This window comes from Ahaetulla prasina, chromosome 4 (genome assembly GCF_028640845.1).
Source record: "Ahaetulla prasina isolate Xishuangbanna chromosome 4, ASM2864084v1, whole genome shotgun sequence".
NCBI lineage: Eukaryota > Metazoa > Chordata > Lepidosauria > Squamata > Colubridae > Ahaetulla > Ahaetulla prasina.
Genome location: NC_080542.1, coordinates 75,965,234 through 75,982,281, shown reverse-complemented (window position 1 = coordinate 75,982,281; position 17,048 = coordinate 75,965,234). Strand labels below are relative to the sequence as shown.

The 17,048-nt window shown below is 43.6% G+C and overlaps 1 long non-coding RNA gene across 1 annotated transcript in view; it reads left to right on the top strand.

Moving 5' to 3' along the window:
- Positions 1 to 13,632, top strand: part of LOC131197681 (uncharacterized) — a 60,529-nt gene extending 46,897 nt beyond the window's left edge. The window contains exon 3 of the long non-coding RNA XR_009155003.1: positions 13,323 to 13,632. This is a non-coding gene — a long non-coding RNA (uncharacterized LOC131197681). The remainder of the gene's footprint in view (positions 1 to 13,322) is intronic.
- Positions 13,633 to 17,048: the final 3,416 nt, after the last annotated feature.

Genomic DNA, 17,048 nt, shown 5'->3' with positions numbered 1-17,048 from the left:
CATCATTTCATAAAATGAAATACTAGTATCTCTTTTGAGGTGGGTTCAAATTCTGAGCAAGGCCAAGGATAAACTTTTAGTCCATGGCATAGATGAATTTGTGTTCCATGGAACATGACATTCCCAATGAATTCTTACTGCCTCCATGATTGATTGAAGCACTTTTGCAGTAAAATGAGTCACTATCTATAGCTTCTACTATCCTATCTCTAGGTATTATTTGTTCCAATATAATTTTTGGTGATTACTGCTGCTGTGGCCTTCATGGCTGGATAGGATTCAACTCATCCAGTCAAGTGATCCACTCTCACCAATAAATATTTAAATCTCCCCACTTGAGGTAGTTCAATAGAATCAACTTGAATGCATTGAAATGGCCTCACACTAAATGTCTTCCCTTTCTGTATGTTGTAGAATTTGTTTATTAACTCTTTTACATACTATGCATTTGTCCCATATTTATTTAATTACAATCCACAGCATCCATAAGTTTTCAAAAATGAATCACATAATGCCTTAGTCTTCCAATGATTACTCTGATATAGTCTTCCCAAAATCAACATTTGCCTTCCGTTGGATAATACCAATTTACCGCCTCCATTTTCTATGACTTTCATGTTCTCTAACTCTCTTTTCTTACTTTCATTATTTATTTATTTATTTATTTATTTTATTAGATTTATAAACCGCCCTTCTCCCGAAGGACTCAGGGCGGTGTACAGCCAAAATAAAAAGAAACAATGTACAGTTAAAATAAAATTAAAAAACTTATTATACAGTGTGGCTGAAATTAAAATAGTTAAGAATCTAAAAACCCCAATTAAAACCAGAGAGATGTTTAAAATTTAAAACTAAACAATTTAAGAAAGCCCCGCACGAACAAACAGATATGTTTTCAGTTCGGGGCGGAAGGTCCGAAGGTCAGGTATTTGACGTAAACCAGGGGGAAGTTCATTCCAAAGAGTGGGGGTCCCCACAGAGAAGGATCTTCCCCTGGGGGCCGCCAGCCAACATTGTCTCGTGGACGGCACCCTGAGAAGGCCCTCTCTGTGTGAGCATAGGGTCGGTGGGAGGCATGCGGTAACAGAAGGCGGTCCCGTAAGTACCCAGGTCCCAAGCCATGGAGCGCTTTAAAGATGGTAACCAGAACCTTGAAATGCACCCAGAAGGCAACAGGAAGCCAGTGCAGTCTGTGCAGGAGAGGTGTCACATGGGAGCTACGTGAGACTCCCTCTATCACCCGCACAGCTGCATTCTGGACCAACTGAAGCCTCCGAGTGCATCTCAAGGGGAGCCCCATGTAGAGAGCATTGCAATAATCCAGGCGGGAGGTAACAATAGCATGAGTGACTGTGCATAGGGCATCCCGATCAAGGAGGGGCGCAACTGGCGCACCAGGCGAACCTGGTGAAAGGCGCTCCTGGAGACGGCTGCCAAATGATCTTCTAATGACAGCCGTGCATCCAGGAGAACACCCAAGTTGCGCACTCCCTCCTTTGGAGCCAATAACTCGCCCCCAACAGTCAGCTGCGGCTGCAGCTGACTGTATCAGGGTGCCGGCATCCACAGCCACTCCGTCTTGGAGGGATTGAGCTTGAGCCTGTTCCTCCCCATCCAGACCCGTACGGCTTCCAAACACCGGGACAACACTTCAACAGCTTCGTTGGGGTGGCCCGGGGTGGAAAAGTACAGCTGAGTATCATCAGCGTACAGTTGATATCTCACCCCAAAGCCACTGATGATCTCACCCAATGGCTTCATATAGATGTTGAACAGGAGGGGCGAGAGAATCGACCCCTGCGGCACCCCACAAGTGAGGTGTCTCGCGGTCGACCTCTGCCCCCCTGTCAACACCGTCTGCGACCGGTCGGAGAGATAGGAGGAGAACCACCGATAAACGGTGCCTCCCACTCCCAACCCCTCCAACCAGCGCAGCAGGATACCATGGTCGATGGTATCGAAAGCCGCTGAGAGGTCTAATAGGACCAGGGCAGAGGAATAACCCCTGTCTCTGGCCCTCCAGAGATCATCCACCAACGCGACCAAAGCTGTCTCCGTGCTGTATCCGGGTCGGAAACCGGACTGGAACAGGTCTAGATAGACAGCTTCATCCAGGTACTGGGGTAGCTGCTGTGCCACAGCACTCTCTACAACCTTCGCAGTAAAGCGAAGGTTGGAGACCGGACGGTAGTTAACTAAAATAGCTGGGTCCAGGGAAGGCTTCTTGAGGAGGGGTCTCACCACTGCCTCCTTCAAGGCAGCAGGGAAAACTCCCTCCAACAAAGAAGCGTTAGTAATCCCCTGGAGCCAGCCTCGTGTCACTTCCCGGGAGGCCAGCACCAACCAGGAAGGGCACGGGTCCAGTAAAAATGTCGTAGTATGCAGCCTCCCCAGCAACCTGTCCATGTCCTCGAGAGTCACAGGATCAAACTCATCCCAAATAACCTCCACAAGACGCGACTCTGCCCTCCCACCTGGATCATCCCAATTTCGGTCCAAGCCGTCCCGGAGCTGAACGATTTTGTCGTATAGATAACCACTAAACTCCTCGGCACGGCCCTGCAACGGGTCATCCCGCACCTCCTGATGCAGGAGGGAGCGGGTCACCCGAAACAGGGTGGCCGGGCGGTTATCTGCCGACGCAATGAGGGTGGAAGCGTAGGAGCGCCTCGCCTCCCTCATTGCCACTAGGTAGGTACTAGAATAGGATCTAACTAGTGTTCGGTCAGCTTCTGAACGGCTGGACCTCCAGGCACTCTCTAGGCATCTTCTCCGGCGTTTCATTTCCCTCAGCCCCTTGGAGAACCAAGGGGCCGGTCGAGACCTACGCCGGGTCAGAGGCCGCAAGGGCACGACACGGTCTAAAGCTCCAGCCGCGGCCCGTTCCCAGGCCGCAACTAGCTCTCCAGCCGTGCCGTGGGCCAGATCCTCAGGAAACGGCCCAAGCTCCATCAGGAACCTCTCCAGGTCCATCAGGCGCCTGGGACGGAACCAACGCATTGGCTCCGTCTCCCTGCAGTGGTGGATAGCGGTCCGAAACTCTAGGCGATTGAGAAAATGATCTGACCATGACACCAGTTCTGTTTCTAACTTATCTAATACCAGATCATTTCGCCACTGACCAGAGATATAAATCAAGTCCAGTGTGCCACCCCCTATGTGCGTGGGGCCATCAATTACCTGAATCAGGTCCAAGGCCGTCATGGAAGCCTGGAACTCCCAAGCCGTTGTTGATAACAAGCCCGTCGATGGCAGGTTAAAGTCCCCCATGACTATCAGTCTGGGGGTCTCAACCGCCACCCCGGTGAGCACCTCCAACAACTCGGGTAGGGCTGTGGTCACGCAGCAAGGAGCCAGGTACGTGATCAACAAGCCCATCTGATCCCGATGGCCCCACTTCACAAAGAGGGATTCACAAGCGGCAATCTGAGGTACAGTGGCCTCCCTCAGCTCTAGACTTTCTCTAATGATAACCGCTACCGCCCCACCCCTACCTTGGGCTCTCGGCTGATGAAATGCTCGGAAACCTGGTGGGCATAACTCCACAAGGGGAACCCCCCCCCTCTGGACCCAACCAGGTCTCCGTAATGCCCATAAGGTCCGCGGCTTCCCCCTGAATAAAATCACCAATCAGGGGGCCTTATTGACCACGGACCGGGCATTACATAACATCAACCGGAGACCAAGGCTCTGAGGACCATGGCCACCCGGGGAACGGGGAAAGACTGAGGGGCCGGAGCACGTGATTGTTTTGAGACAGCGAGCACGTGCTCCCAACACTTGATATGGCCCCCCGCTTCCGCCATATCTGCCTCTCCCACTTACTGTACAGATGGAATGATTCTCCACTCCTGGAACGAACCCATCCCCCTCCACCTTCGGACCAGATGGTACAATGCCGCGAACAAGCACAGGGGCTAAATCCCTCCCCGACAGGTTATTCCCCCCACCCGTCGTATCCCTCCCTCCCCTTAAAAGACCCCTCTTAAAAAACCTATTTAAAAATCCCCAAAAACTCTTCTTGGCCGCATGCCACCTCTCTGGGTCCCAAGACCCTTCGTTGAGGTAAGCTCTCGATAACCTAGAGGGCCATTCCTGCGAGGCGGGGGAACCTCGCAGTCGTAATAGATCGGTGGATGAGTATCTCATGAAAGAATAACGACAGCTAAAGTGTACAACCCAAGCCAGCATAGATGTTAAACGGTTTCTAGGCCAACCGAGTTGACTGTTCCGCCCAAGTCCAGATGAACCCAAAGCCGGCCAAGTCCAGATGATCCAGGAAACAACCAAGGGGTCCAGGGGTCCGGCCAAATCTAATGGTCTCCCCCCCGACAGCTGGTACAATAATATCCTCCTCGGTTGCCGACCACTAAGATGAAATAGTGGCCCTCGGAAACTCGGCATTTCTCCATCCTGGGAAAGGGGTTCCTGCCACTCCGTGGTCTGATGGAATACCGCATGCTCTAGTGCCGCCAGTACCGCAATTGCCGCCAAAATCACCGCCGTTCCAGAGGCCGCCATTAATAGCACTGGATCCATGTTAGATTCATGTTCCAGCGTGCCGCAGATAGAAGTCGAGGACGCTCCGCTGATGTGCCGCTGATGAAAAATGCGGCACAAAATCATGCCGCTGAGGAACATTTCAGCGAAGGCCAGACCTGACAGAAAAGTCAACTGGGGGGGGGGGAGAAACAGCCGAACTTCGGGCCCTCCAAAAGTCCAGCCCGAGTGGCCCACCACCCTGCCGCCAACCTTGTAAGCAGCCAGGGGATCGAACTAAGGCCCGCCCGGGACGACTGCCCCACCCCGAAATGGTCGCCGCCATCCGCTGTCCCTCTGTTGGTAAAGAATGCGGTTCCAAAATCCTGCCGCTGATGGAAGTCGCGGCCAAGGCTAAACATACCCAAGAAGTCAGCTGGGAGGGGGAGAAACAGCTGATATTCGAGCCCTCCAAGACTCCGGCCCGAACGGCCCACCACACTGCCGCCAGCATTTGCTCACGGCCGGGGATCTCAAAAAGCCAGTCCGGGACGGTAACCCCAATCCTAAAATGGCCGCCGCTATCCGCTGCTCTCCCAAGGCTCCGGCCCCGAATTCAGCAGCCGAGAGACCACTGAGGTCCAAAGACCTCACTCTCGACTGCCAGCACGATGACCCACCTGGGGCCGAAGTCTATGCAGCCCGGCCAGCGGCCAGCGGTCTCAAAAGCCAGTCCGTGGCTATGCAGTCTGTGCAGTCCATGCAGTCCATGCAGCCCGGCTCAACGGCCGAAGATCTCAGAAGCCGAGGTCTGCGATGTCCGCGCAGCCCGGCTCACGGCCGAGGATCTTAAAGCCGGTCCGGGATGGTAGGCCCTACCCCAAAATGGCCGCCGCCATCCGCTGCTCTCCCAAGACTCCGGCCCCGAACTCAGCAACCGAGAGACCACCGAGGTCCAAAGACCTCACTCTCGGTTGCCGGCATGCTGACCCACCTGGGGCCAAAGTCCGTGCATCTCGGCTGGGAAACACCAGCTGCTTTCTTCACGAGATCAAGATACCACCGCCATTACGCGCATGCGCAGAAGCGATTCCATTAAACATTCCATTAAACATTCAGTTCCTTCTGCGCTGCCATCTTGGCTTCCAAATCAGAGATTCCATTAAACATTCAGTTCCTTCTGCGCTGCCATCTTGGCTTCCAAATCAGAAATCAACCCTTGTTCTTCTCAAATTTACAATTCACAAGTCTCTGGAGATCAATTTAAAGGCAATTTTCCAGCTTCTATCAAAATTCCTTCTCTTCCTTCTACTATTGCATATCCATTACTTCCCTTCATATTTTTATTTATTTATTTTGTCACAACTTCATACAAAAAGATTATATAGCATATAAACATATATATGAATAAATATTAGGAGGTATGAGCATATATATATATATAGGAAGAAAAAAAACAATAGGACAGGAACGGTAGGCACGTTTGTGCGCTTATGTACACCCCTTATGGTCCTCTTAGGAATGGGGTGAGGTCAATAGTAGAAAGTTTTTGGTTAAAGCTTTTAGAATTATGGGAAGAGACCACAGAGTCAGGTAAAGTATTCCAAGCACTGATGATTCTGTTACAGAAGTCATATTTTCTGCAATCTAGATTAAAGCGGTTAACATTAAGTTTAAATCTATTGGTTGCCCTTGTATTATTGCAATTAAAGCTGAAGTAGTCTTTGACAGGAAGGACATTACAATAGATGATTCTGTGAGTTAAACTTAGATCTTGTCGAAGGCGACGGAGTTCCAAGTTTTCTAAGCCTAGGATTTCAAGTCTGGTGGGATAAGGTATTTTGTTGTTTTCAGAGGAATGGAGAACTCTTCTTGTAAAATATTTCTGGACACGTTCAATTGTATTGATGTCAGAGATGTGGTGAGGGTTCCAAACAGGTGAGCTGTATTCTAGAATTGGTCTAGCAAATGTTTTATATGCTCTGGTTAGTAGTGTGGTGTTTTTGGAAAAGAAGCTATGCAAAATTAGGTTTACAACTCTTAGAGCTTTTTTTGCTATGTAGTTGCAGTGGGCTTTGGCACTTAGATCATTTGACATGAAAACTCCAAGGTCTTTAACGGAATGGGGGTCGTCTGTAAGGTAATGTCCATCTAGTATGTACTTAGTTTTTGGATTCTTTTTCCTATATGTAAGACTGAGCATTTGCAGGTTGAAATTTGGAGCTGCCAATTTTTAGACCAAGCGGATAGATGATCAAGGTCGTTTTGAATGATAGAAGTATTGTCTGTGGTGTTAAATAGTTTGACATCATCAGCAAAGAGAACACAATTACTTGAGATGTGGTCACAAAGATCATTAATGTATAGTATAAAGAGTGTTGGTCCAAGGACGCTGCCTTGAGGAACGCCACTCTTGACAGGAACAGGATTTGATAAAGCATTGCCAATTTTGACCACTTGTTGTCTGTTAGACAGAAAAGCAGATATCCATTTGTGGAGGGATCCTGAGATGCCATAGGATGTTAGTTTTAGGAGAAGTTTATCGTGTACTACTTAGTCAAAAGCTTTGCAGAAGTCTATGTAGATTGCATCTATTGATTTGCCTTGATCGAGATTTGAAGTCCATATGTTTTTGCAGTGGAGAAGTTGTAAGTTACATAATAATTTTTTCCTGAAACCAAATTGTTTGTTGGAGAGTAGGTTGTTAGTTTCTAAGTGTGAGGTAATGGATTGGTTGATGATAGATTCCATGACTTCGCAGGTGATGCAGCAAAGGGAGATCGGTCTGTAGTTTTCGACTAAGCTGGGGTCTCCTTTTTTGAAGATAGGGATGACTGTGGCTAGTGACCAAAGTTGGGGAAGAGAACTGGTAGTGAAAGCTTTATCAAAGATAATACTTAGGGGTTCAGCTATATTAATGGAAAGTTTTTTTAAGAAATATGCACATAGTCCATCGGGTCCAATAGAAAGTGATGGTTTTAAGTTGTGAAGAGCTTTACCAACGTTGTCTTCTGTGAAATCTATATGAGTTAAATCATCACAGTCATTGCTGGTTCGTTTGTGGAATGTCGGATATGTGTTATCGGAGTTTACAAAAACTGAGCTAAAGAAAATGTTGAAGAGGTTTGCTTTGACTGTTTCGTCATTGCATTCTTTGTTGTTAGAATCTTTTAGTGGTGGGATGGATCTTGAGTCTTTAAGTTTATTGTTGACAAAATTATAAAAGGCACGATTGGAATTTGTGCGTAGAAGGTTCTCTTCTTGCTTGGTGTGGTAATTTGTGCATTCAGTTTTTATTTGGTTGCATATGTTTCTGTAGCGGTTTTTGAAATTTGCAACATAGCCTTTTTTGTTACTTTTCCAGAGGGATTTTTTTTTTGATTGAAGCTTTTTTATTGATATGGGTAGTTTGTTTTTCTTGGACATGGTAGTCATTTGTGGTACATATAATTTAATGACTCTATTGATTTCAAGTAGGAAGACTCTATAGTGGTCATCAGCGGTTATGCAGGTTGCAAACAGATTTTGCCAGTCCAGAAATGAAAGATCGTTGTTTATGAGGTCGTAATTGGCTTTTTTGAAGTTGTAGTTGGGAGTTCTGTTGTTATGACGATTTAAGTATGGACGTATATTGAGACAAAAATCAATCATGCAGTGGTCACTGTTGGAAAAAGGTTCTTTAATTTGTAGTCTGTAAATTGAGTTTGGATTGTTGCAGAAGATGAGGTCAAGGCAGTTGTTGAGTCTTGTATTGTTAGTTACAAGTTGTTCAAGACCTAGGTTTGTAACAGCGTTGTAGAGTGTAGTATGGATTGGGTCAGTTGAACATTCATTAGTTGTCCAGTTAATGAGAGGTAGATTTAGGTCACCCAGGAAGATGAGAGGGTATGGGCAAGAGGTAGCCCATGTTAGCATTGAGGTTAGCATATTTGCATGGGTAATGTCATAGTCAGGGGCTCTGTAGCATAGTAAGAATCGAAGAGTAGTGTCAAGGGATAGGTCGCATACTATAGTTTCAGGAAGAGAGAGTTTATGTGCTACTTGGATATTTTTTAGATTCAGTGACTTTTTGTAAAAGATAGCCACTCCACCACCTCTTCGGTTTTCCCGATCTGATCGATAGACTTGATATTCTTTGTTTGAGATAATGGAGTCAGGAAGGGATGAATTCAGCCATGTTTCACAAACAAAAATGATATCAAATGTGCCACTGTTTAATAAGAGGATAAATTCAGGTAATTTGTTGACTATGCTTCTTGCATTTATCAATTTGCATTTGAGATCTGATATGATTGGTGTTGAAGAGGTAAGGGGCGTGCATACCTAGTTTTGGATGTTAGTAGGTTGGGGGTTGTGTACAATAGATGGTTGTATAGATGGTTGGATGGTAGTTTGGTTGTTTGGATGGCTGGTTGTTTGGATGGCTGGTTGGGTGGATTGTTGGGTGGCTGTTTGGATGGCTGTTTGGATGGCTGATTGGATGGCTGCTTGGATGGCTGTTTGGATGGCCTTCCTTTAACATAACCTAATAACAGAGTTGGAAGGGACCTTGGAGGTCTTCTAGTCCAACCCCCTGCCCAGAGAGGAAACTCTACACCATTTCAGACAAATGGCTATCCAATATTTTCTTAAAAATTTCCAGTGTTGGAGCATTCACAACTTCTGCAGGCAAGTTGTTCCACTTATTGATTGTTCTAACTGTCAGGAATTTTCTCCTAACTAAGAAATTTCTCCTTAGTTCTAAGTTGCTTCTCTCCTTGATTAGTTTCCACCCATTGCTTCTTGTTCTACCCTCAGGTGCTTTGGAGAATAGTTTGACTCCCTCTTCTTTGTGGCAACCCCTGAGATATTGGAACACTGCTATCATGTCTCCCCTAGTCCTTCTTTTCATTAAACTAGACATACTGAGTTCCTGCAACCATTCTTCATATGTTTTAGCCTCCAGTCCCCTAATAATCTTTATTGCTCTTTTCTGCACTCTTTCTAGAGTCTCAACATCTTTTTTACATTGTGGTGATCAAAACTGAATGCAATATTAAACCGCATGTCCCATCCTCAGGAGCACAGGGGGAAATGTTAGCCCTTTTGGACTCAGGATGTACCAGGTGCATCATCAGCCCCAAGGTGGTGAAGAAGATGAAACTAAAATTAAAAACCTTGAGTATACCCATTGCCTTTTTTTTTTTGTTTGTTTACATTTATACCCCGCCCTTCTCCGAAGACTCAGGGCGGCTTACAGTGTATAAGGCAATAGTCTCATTCTATTTGTATATTTTTACAAAGTCCACTTATTGCCCCCCCAACAATCTGGGTCCTCATTTTACCTACCTTATAAAGGATGGAAGGCTGAGTCAACCTTGGGCCGGGCTCGAACCTGCAGTAATTGCAGGCTTTGTGTTCTTAATAACAGGCTGTTCTTAATAACAGGCTTTTACCAGCCTGCGCCATTCACCGCCATTCATTTTGCCAATTAGATGGATTGGTGGTGGGGTGGCCCCATCCATTTTATAATGGAACCTATAGAGATGATCATATAAGATCGAGAGACCCTGAACTTTATCGTGACACCGGGGATGGACCAACCGGTTGGGCTGGGACTGATTTGGCTCCGGAAGTGGAACCCGCAAATAAACTGGAAGATGGGGGTCCTACGGTTCCACTCCAAGTTGCAGAAGGCGGGGAAGAGAGTGGCCAAAGCAGGAAAACCTGCATCCGCCGAATTCCTGGGCTCTGTGACGGAGCGACTAGAGGGGGAGGAAAAGATTCCAAAAGAGTACTGGGACCTGCGGGGGGGTTTTAGCGAGAAGGCCTCTGATGTGCTACCATAGGCCTATGGACTGTGCAATTGAAATCCTTCCAGGGGTAAAACTCCCAAAACCGAAAGCTTATCTCATGACACAAAAAGAATTGGGAGAGCTACGGAACTTTATAGACAAAAATTTGGAGCGAGGATTCATTCAACCGGCTTGGCCTCGAGTAGCGGCTCCAGTGATGTTCCGGGAAAAGAAAGATGGCACCTACTGCCTCATAGTGGACTATAGGAATTTAAACTGTGTGTGCGCTGAAAACATGTATCCCATGCCTCTTATGAAGAATATGCTGGCCCATTTGGGAAAGGGGAAGTTTTTCACCAAATTGGACTTATGAGAAGCTTACTACAGAGTGCGCATAAAAGAAGGGGGATGAATGGAAAACAGACTTCAACTGTCCCCTTGGTTACTTCCAATTTCGAGTACTCCCATTTGGACTGCAAGGGGTGCCCGCAGTGTTCATGCAATTGATAAATGAAGTGCTTCATGAACATCTGTTTAACAGGGTTCAAGTCTATCTTATTGACATCGTTATCTACAGAGAGACAATGGAGGAGCATGTGAAACTAGTAAGAGTAGTGCTCAAAAAATTACTGGCTGTGGAACTTTATGCAAAATTGTCTAAATGTGAATTTCATCAAACAAAAATTGACTACTTGGGATACTGTATTTCCTCTGAGGGCTTGGAGATGGATCCTGCAAAAGTCCAAGCAGTACTAGAGTGGGCACCCCCTCGCACCCACAAACAGTTGCAGAGTTTCTTGGATTTTGCCAATTTCTCTCGCCAGTTCATTTCCTCATTTGCTGACATTGCCCTGCCAATCACCAATCTCCTTAAAACAACAGGGAATGCAAAACCAAACCTTCCTTACTACTAGAGTGATCAATGGAGTGTCAAGCCGCTTTTGAAAAGTTGAAGCGACTATTTGCTGCCGAGCCTGTCCTCAAGCACCCTGACATGGAGTCCCCATTTGTGGTTCAAGCAGATGCTAGTGATGTAGCAGTGGGAGTGGTTTTACTCCAAAACAATGCTAAATGAGAGCTTCAATCTTGTGTGTACACATCTCGAAAACTTACTGAAACAGAGAGGAGATGGGCCATCTGGGAGAAAGAAGCATTTGTCGTGCACTGGGCTCTCCAAACATGGAGACAATTCTTGGAGGGGGCCAAACACCTGTTTGAGGTATGGACTGATCATAAAAACTTAGAGGCCCTGAAAACTTCCAGAAAACTATCGCCAAAGCAAGCTCGATGGGCCCAATACGTTAACTGTTTTACCTTCTCCTTGTGATACATTCCAGGGGGCAAGAATTTCCTGGCAGACGCCCTTTCCCGCTTACCTCAGTACAATAGTGCTCACAAAGAAGTGGCACACCCTAAACTTCCGGTTCAACAACTAGCTGCCCCGGCTATTACCCGTACCCAAGCACAAACCGATGCAACACTACCAGATGATCTCATCAACTTGCTGAAGGAAGCCCTGGACACTGACGACTGGTTTTTAGCCCACTCCCATGAATGTGCCCTCCATGATGGACTGGCCTGGGTGGGGGCAAAACTCTATGTCCCGGCATTAGCAAGGGAGACCATACTTCAGCGCTGCCATGATGCTAAAATGGCTGGACACTTTGGGTTCGTGAAAACCTTGTATCTTCTGAAAAGGCAATTCTGGTGGCCAGGACTTAAAAAAGACATTGAATTGTACTTAGCAAGTTGTACTGTGTATGCTGCAGCAAAAAGACCACCAGGAAAACCACAAGGACTGCTCCAATCAATTGCTTGCCCACGAGCCCCATGGAAAGAAATATCCATGGACTTCATAGTGGAATTGCCCGAGAGTGGGGGCTATATAGTAATCTGAGTAGTGACAGTCTTGTTTTCCAAACAAGTACATTTCATCCCTTGTCCTAAAATACCCTCAGCTAAAACCTTGGCGAAATTGTTTGTACAGCACATCTACAGGTTACATGGGGTCCCTGAACGTATTATCTCAGACCGGGGAGTGCAATTCACTTCCCAATTCTGGAAAAAGTTTTTACAACCCCTTGGCTTCACCCAGGGCTTAAGCTCCTCCCACCATCCTCAAACTAATGGATCTTGTGAATGCTCGAACTCGGTACTAGAACAATATCTCAGATATTAATATATAATATAACAATAGAGTTGGAAGGGACCTTGGAGGCCTTCTAGTCCAACCCCCTGCCCAGGCAGGAAACCCTACACCATCTCAGTCAGATGGTTATCCAACATTTTCTTAAAAATTTCCAGTGTTGGAGCATTCACAACTTCATTCACAACTGCATTAATTATCAACAAGATAATTGGGCAGATCTACTAACTTTTGCCGAAGTGGCTTACAATAACTCAGTTTATAGTAGCATGGGCTTCACTCCATTCAAGGTGGCGTTGGGTCAAGAGTTTGTCCCCATCCCAGAACTTTCCGAAGAGAGACCTTCTATTCTGTCATTGGCTGAATGGATAGAGCAAATACAAAGTACCTGGAAATAACTCGCAAAGCTATTGATGATGCGCATCACTTGCACAAAAAACAAGGTGATAAAAAAGGGCTTCTGAGAAGAAGTACCAAGTAGGAGATAAAGTTTACCTATCCACCAAATATTTACAAACAATGCAAAAATCAAGAAACTGGGACCTAAATATGTAGGACCTTTCCCCATTGTGAGAATTATTAATCCAGTGACTGTGCAATTAGAACTACCTAAAACTTTGAGAAGAATTCACCCTGTTTTCCATGTTAGCTTACTAAAACCTGAACACACATCCCCTCTTAGAGCTAAGCCTACTAAACCCCCAGTACCTATCCTCATAGAAGGGGAACAACATTTTGAGATTAAGGAAATCCTGGACACTAGAAAACATAGAAATAAAATCCAATATTTAGTAGCTTGGAAACACTTTCCTTTATCCCAAGCTGATTGGGTGAACAAGTAAGATGTTTGTGCCCCCAAAAAGCTAGCAAAATTTTATGAGCAATATCCTGATAAACCTTAACATTTCTTTTTTCTTTTCTAGGACTAACGTCCTTGTTTCAGGAGAGCCGAATGTCAGCCTCCACTTATTACTTTAAGTGTTTATTTACTTATTAGAGTGTTTAACTGTTTTATCTTTTTGTTAAATGTTTTATAGTTACTTGTTGCTATGTGTGATTGATGAGGTGATGGCCCCTTTAACGCTTCAGCTGACATTTGAGAGGAGGAAGAATGAAGGATTCAAACAGACAGCGCAGGTTTAATGAGCACTACATTCCAACCAAAAGATTGACAGAGGAATAACATCACTTCTATCAAAGTATCATATGGCCAAAGAGGAGAAGGACAATGGATTAGAACTGTTTGACCTTTGGAGGGAGGAGGGCTGAATAAGGGGAAAGGTATCTGTAAGCCATATCTATTTTCAGTCTAAGTTTTGCTTCTATTGCAATCTGACGTACTTAGTAAAAGTTACTGATCTCTAAAATCAAATGGAATCAGGGTCATTCTTTCTTAAGCATTGATCGGAGACAATCTGACAAACACCTTCTATAATTTCATTTCTGTTAGTGAGAATTAAGTCCAATATGGCTGATCCCCTTGTTCCCTTCTCTACTTTTTGGGACATGAAGTTGTCTGCTAGGTGTCAGCCTCCACTCCAATCCTATTTCTTTTAAATAATTTATATCTCTCTAGCTGTATGTTCCATTTGTCGGTTTCATCCCACCAAGTTTCCATAATGGCAACAATATCATATCTGCACTCATTTACTTGAATTTCTAGCACTTCTAGCACTTTTTCCTCCCACCTATAAACAAATTAACCCATTCTCCCAAGGGAACATCCATGAAATCAGGTCTAACTCTAGTCTTCTGCACAATAACATTTGATATCTGATCCTCCTTCTAAATCTCCTTAAAAACTGAGCTGAATCCAAGCTAATATCAGTGCTTAATACTAAATTGTTTTGTTCCATAAGTATACTCTCATATTTTAAAATCCTTGAATCTGCCAGGGTCTAACATTTTAGACCAGTGGTAGTCAACCTGGTCCCTACTGCCCACTAGTGGGCATTCCAGCTTTCATGGTGGGCGGTAGGGTTCTGTCCGATACTGAAGCACTTTCCTTTTTTTAATTTAATTGACTTTTAAAAAAAATTTCATAGCATTATTTAAAAATATTTTCATTAGGTTTTCATAAAATTCAGCGTGACAATTTAAATTTCTGAAAATATACTATTTGTATCGCTTGCACATAAGTTTAGTTCACGTTACGTACGTGAAACTAAATGGTGCTATAGTGCGACCACAAACAAAAGAGCCCCGTCCCAGAATAGCTTACTCATCTCCCCCCACACCACCCACCTGTAACAGACAAGCAGAGTTGGTAGCCGGTGCCCCCCCCAAAACCAATCCACGATGCGCGAGAGGCATGTACAGATGACGATACATGGTGCATTACTGTGGAATCGGTGGGCGGTTAGAAAATTTTACTACTAACAGAGATACAAAAGTGGGCGGTAGGTATAAAAAGGATGACTACCCCTGTTTTAGACAAAAATGCCACCTCCTGTCTCTTTCCTCCCCACTTCTCCCCAAAGCCATTCCCTTTTCCATGTTTACAAACAAATGGAATGGTTTACTTAGTGAAGGAAGAGCCAATACAGGAGCACTTACCAAATTCTGTTTGAGTTTGTTCAGTAATTATTTTTCCTCCTTAGTCCATTGTATAAAACTAGGCTCTTCTTCTTATAGTTTTGTAAACAAATCTTTAATCAAAATAGCATAATTATCTACCCACAGCCTACAATATTCAGTCAATCTTAGAAATTCCTTTTTCTTCATTTTAGGCAAGGGTTGAGTAACTATTCCCTCAATTCGCTTTTGTTCCATCACGCAGGGCTAGCTTAAATGCAGTTTTTAAATGGAGTTTTTATTTTTATTTTAGCTTTTTTCAGGCCATAAATTGAATTAGTTTTTAATATTGTTTTTAACTTGTATTATATGTGTTTTTTATCGGTTGTGAACCGCCCTGAGTCCTTCAGGAGAAGGGTGGTATACAAATCGAATAAATAAATAAATAAATAAATAAATAAATAAATAAATAAATAAATAAAATTCTTTCAGATGTTATTTTTCTATTTCTTTCACTAAGCAAATGTCCTAAGTATTTTATCTCTCTTTTTAAATATTGTAATTTCCTTTTTAGATACCCAGAGCCCTTTTTCTCCTAAACAATTAATAATTCATTTCTGTAACAATTCCTGAAAGGGCAGCAACTTGAAGCAGCAACAAACAAAAAATGCCATAGGATGGAGCTTCTTGAGTCCTAAGTATTCAAAATCAGTGTGTCTTGCGCACAGACATAAAGACATAAAAGAGAAAGTAAAAACAACTTCAAAAAGAAACAAACAATTTTAATGAGGTATTTTGAGCCAATGCACTGAAATATATGTGAGTTAAACTTCAATATAAATTCTCTGCTTTTAATAAAAATTAAGTCAGATTTAGATGGAAGTAAATTCTCATTAAGTAAGTTAAAAACATTTATAAATCTAAGCAAAAGATTTCAGAATGATTTCTTTTATATAGGTTTAACTAAGCATTTTAAACCTCAAAGACTTCCAGAAAAAAAAAATCAAAATTGTATTCAGAAAAGAAAAATATATCTGCATAGCTTTCTATATGCAGACCAAAAACAATGAAAGTCAAAACTGCAAAAGCAGGTATGAGATGTCACCCAGTTACACCATCTTTCTCAGGTGAGCTCAATGTTTCAACTAAGCAGAGTGTCAGCATTCCAGAAAACCCCAACTCCAATTAGAATAGAATAGAATAGAATAGAATTTTTATTGGCCAAGTGTGATTGGACGCACAAGATATTTGTCTTGGTGCTCTCAGTGTACCTAAAAGAAAAGATACCTTCATCAAGGTACAATACTTACAACACTTAATGATAGTCATAGGGTACAATTAAGCAATCAGGAAACAATCAATTACAGTATAAATCATAAGGATACAAGCAACAAAGTTACAGTCTTAAGTGGAAGGAGATGGGTGATGGGAACGATGAGAAGATTAATAGCAGTGCAGATTTAGTAATTAGTTTGACAGTATTGAGGGAATAATTTTTTAGCAGAGTGATGGTGTTTGGGAATTAAAAACTCCAAGGCAAGCATTTCTCAAAGTTCCATTTATTAGAGCAGGTATACTGGCACATCTGGGAAACCCAAATCTGAGAGTTTGTCCCTCAGTAAATCAAAACCCCAAATCCAACCCCTGCACCTATCGGTCCATCACATGGCCCAATCACCATTCATCCCAAATTCATCTATCCACTGTTGACCTTACCACATTCCTAAGAGGACTCTAAGGGGCGTACATAAGAGCACAAACGTGTCTACCGTTCCTGTCCTATTGTTTCTTCATATATATATATATATATATATATATATATATATATATATATATATATATATATGTATATGTATATGTATATGTATATGTATATGTATATGTATATGTATATGTATATGTATATGTATGTATATATGTATGTATGAATATATATATAACTATATATGCTTATACTACCTTGTTTCTCCTCATATATATGTTTATATATTATATAATCTTTTGTGTTATGCTTGTGTATATTATGACAAAATTAAATAAATAAATAAATAAATAAATAAACTTGAGCCATCACTGCAACCACTTCTCCTCCAGATGCAGGAACACCATGACCTTGACTGAAGGGAAGACTGCTA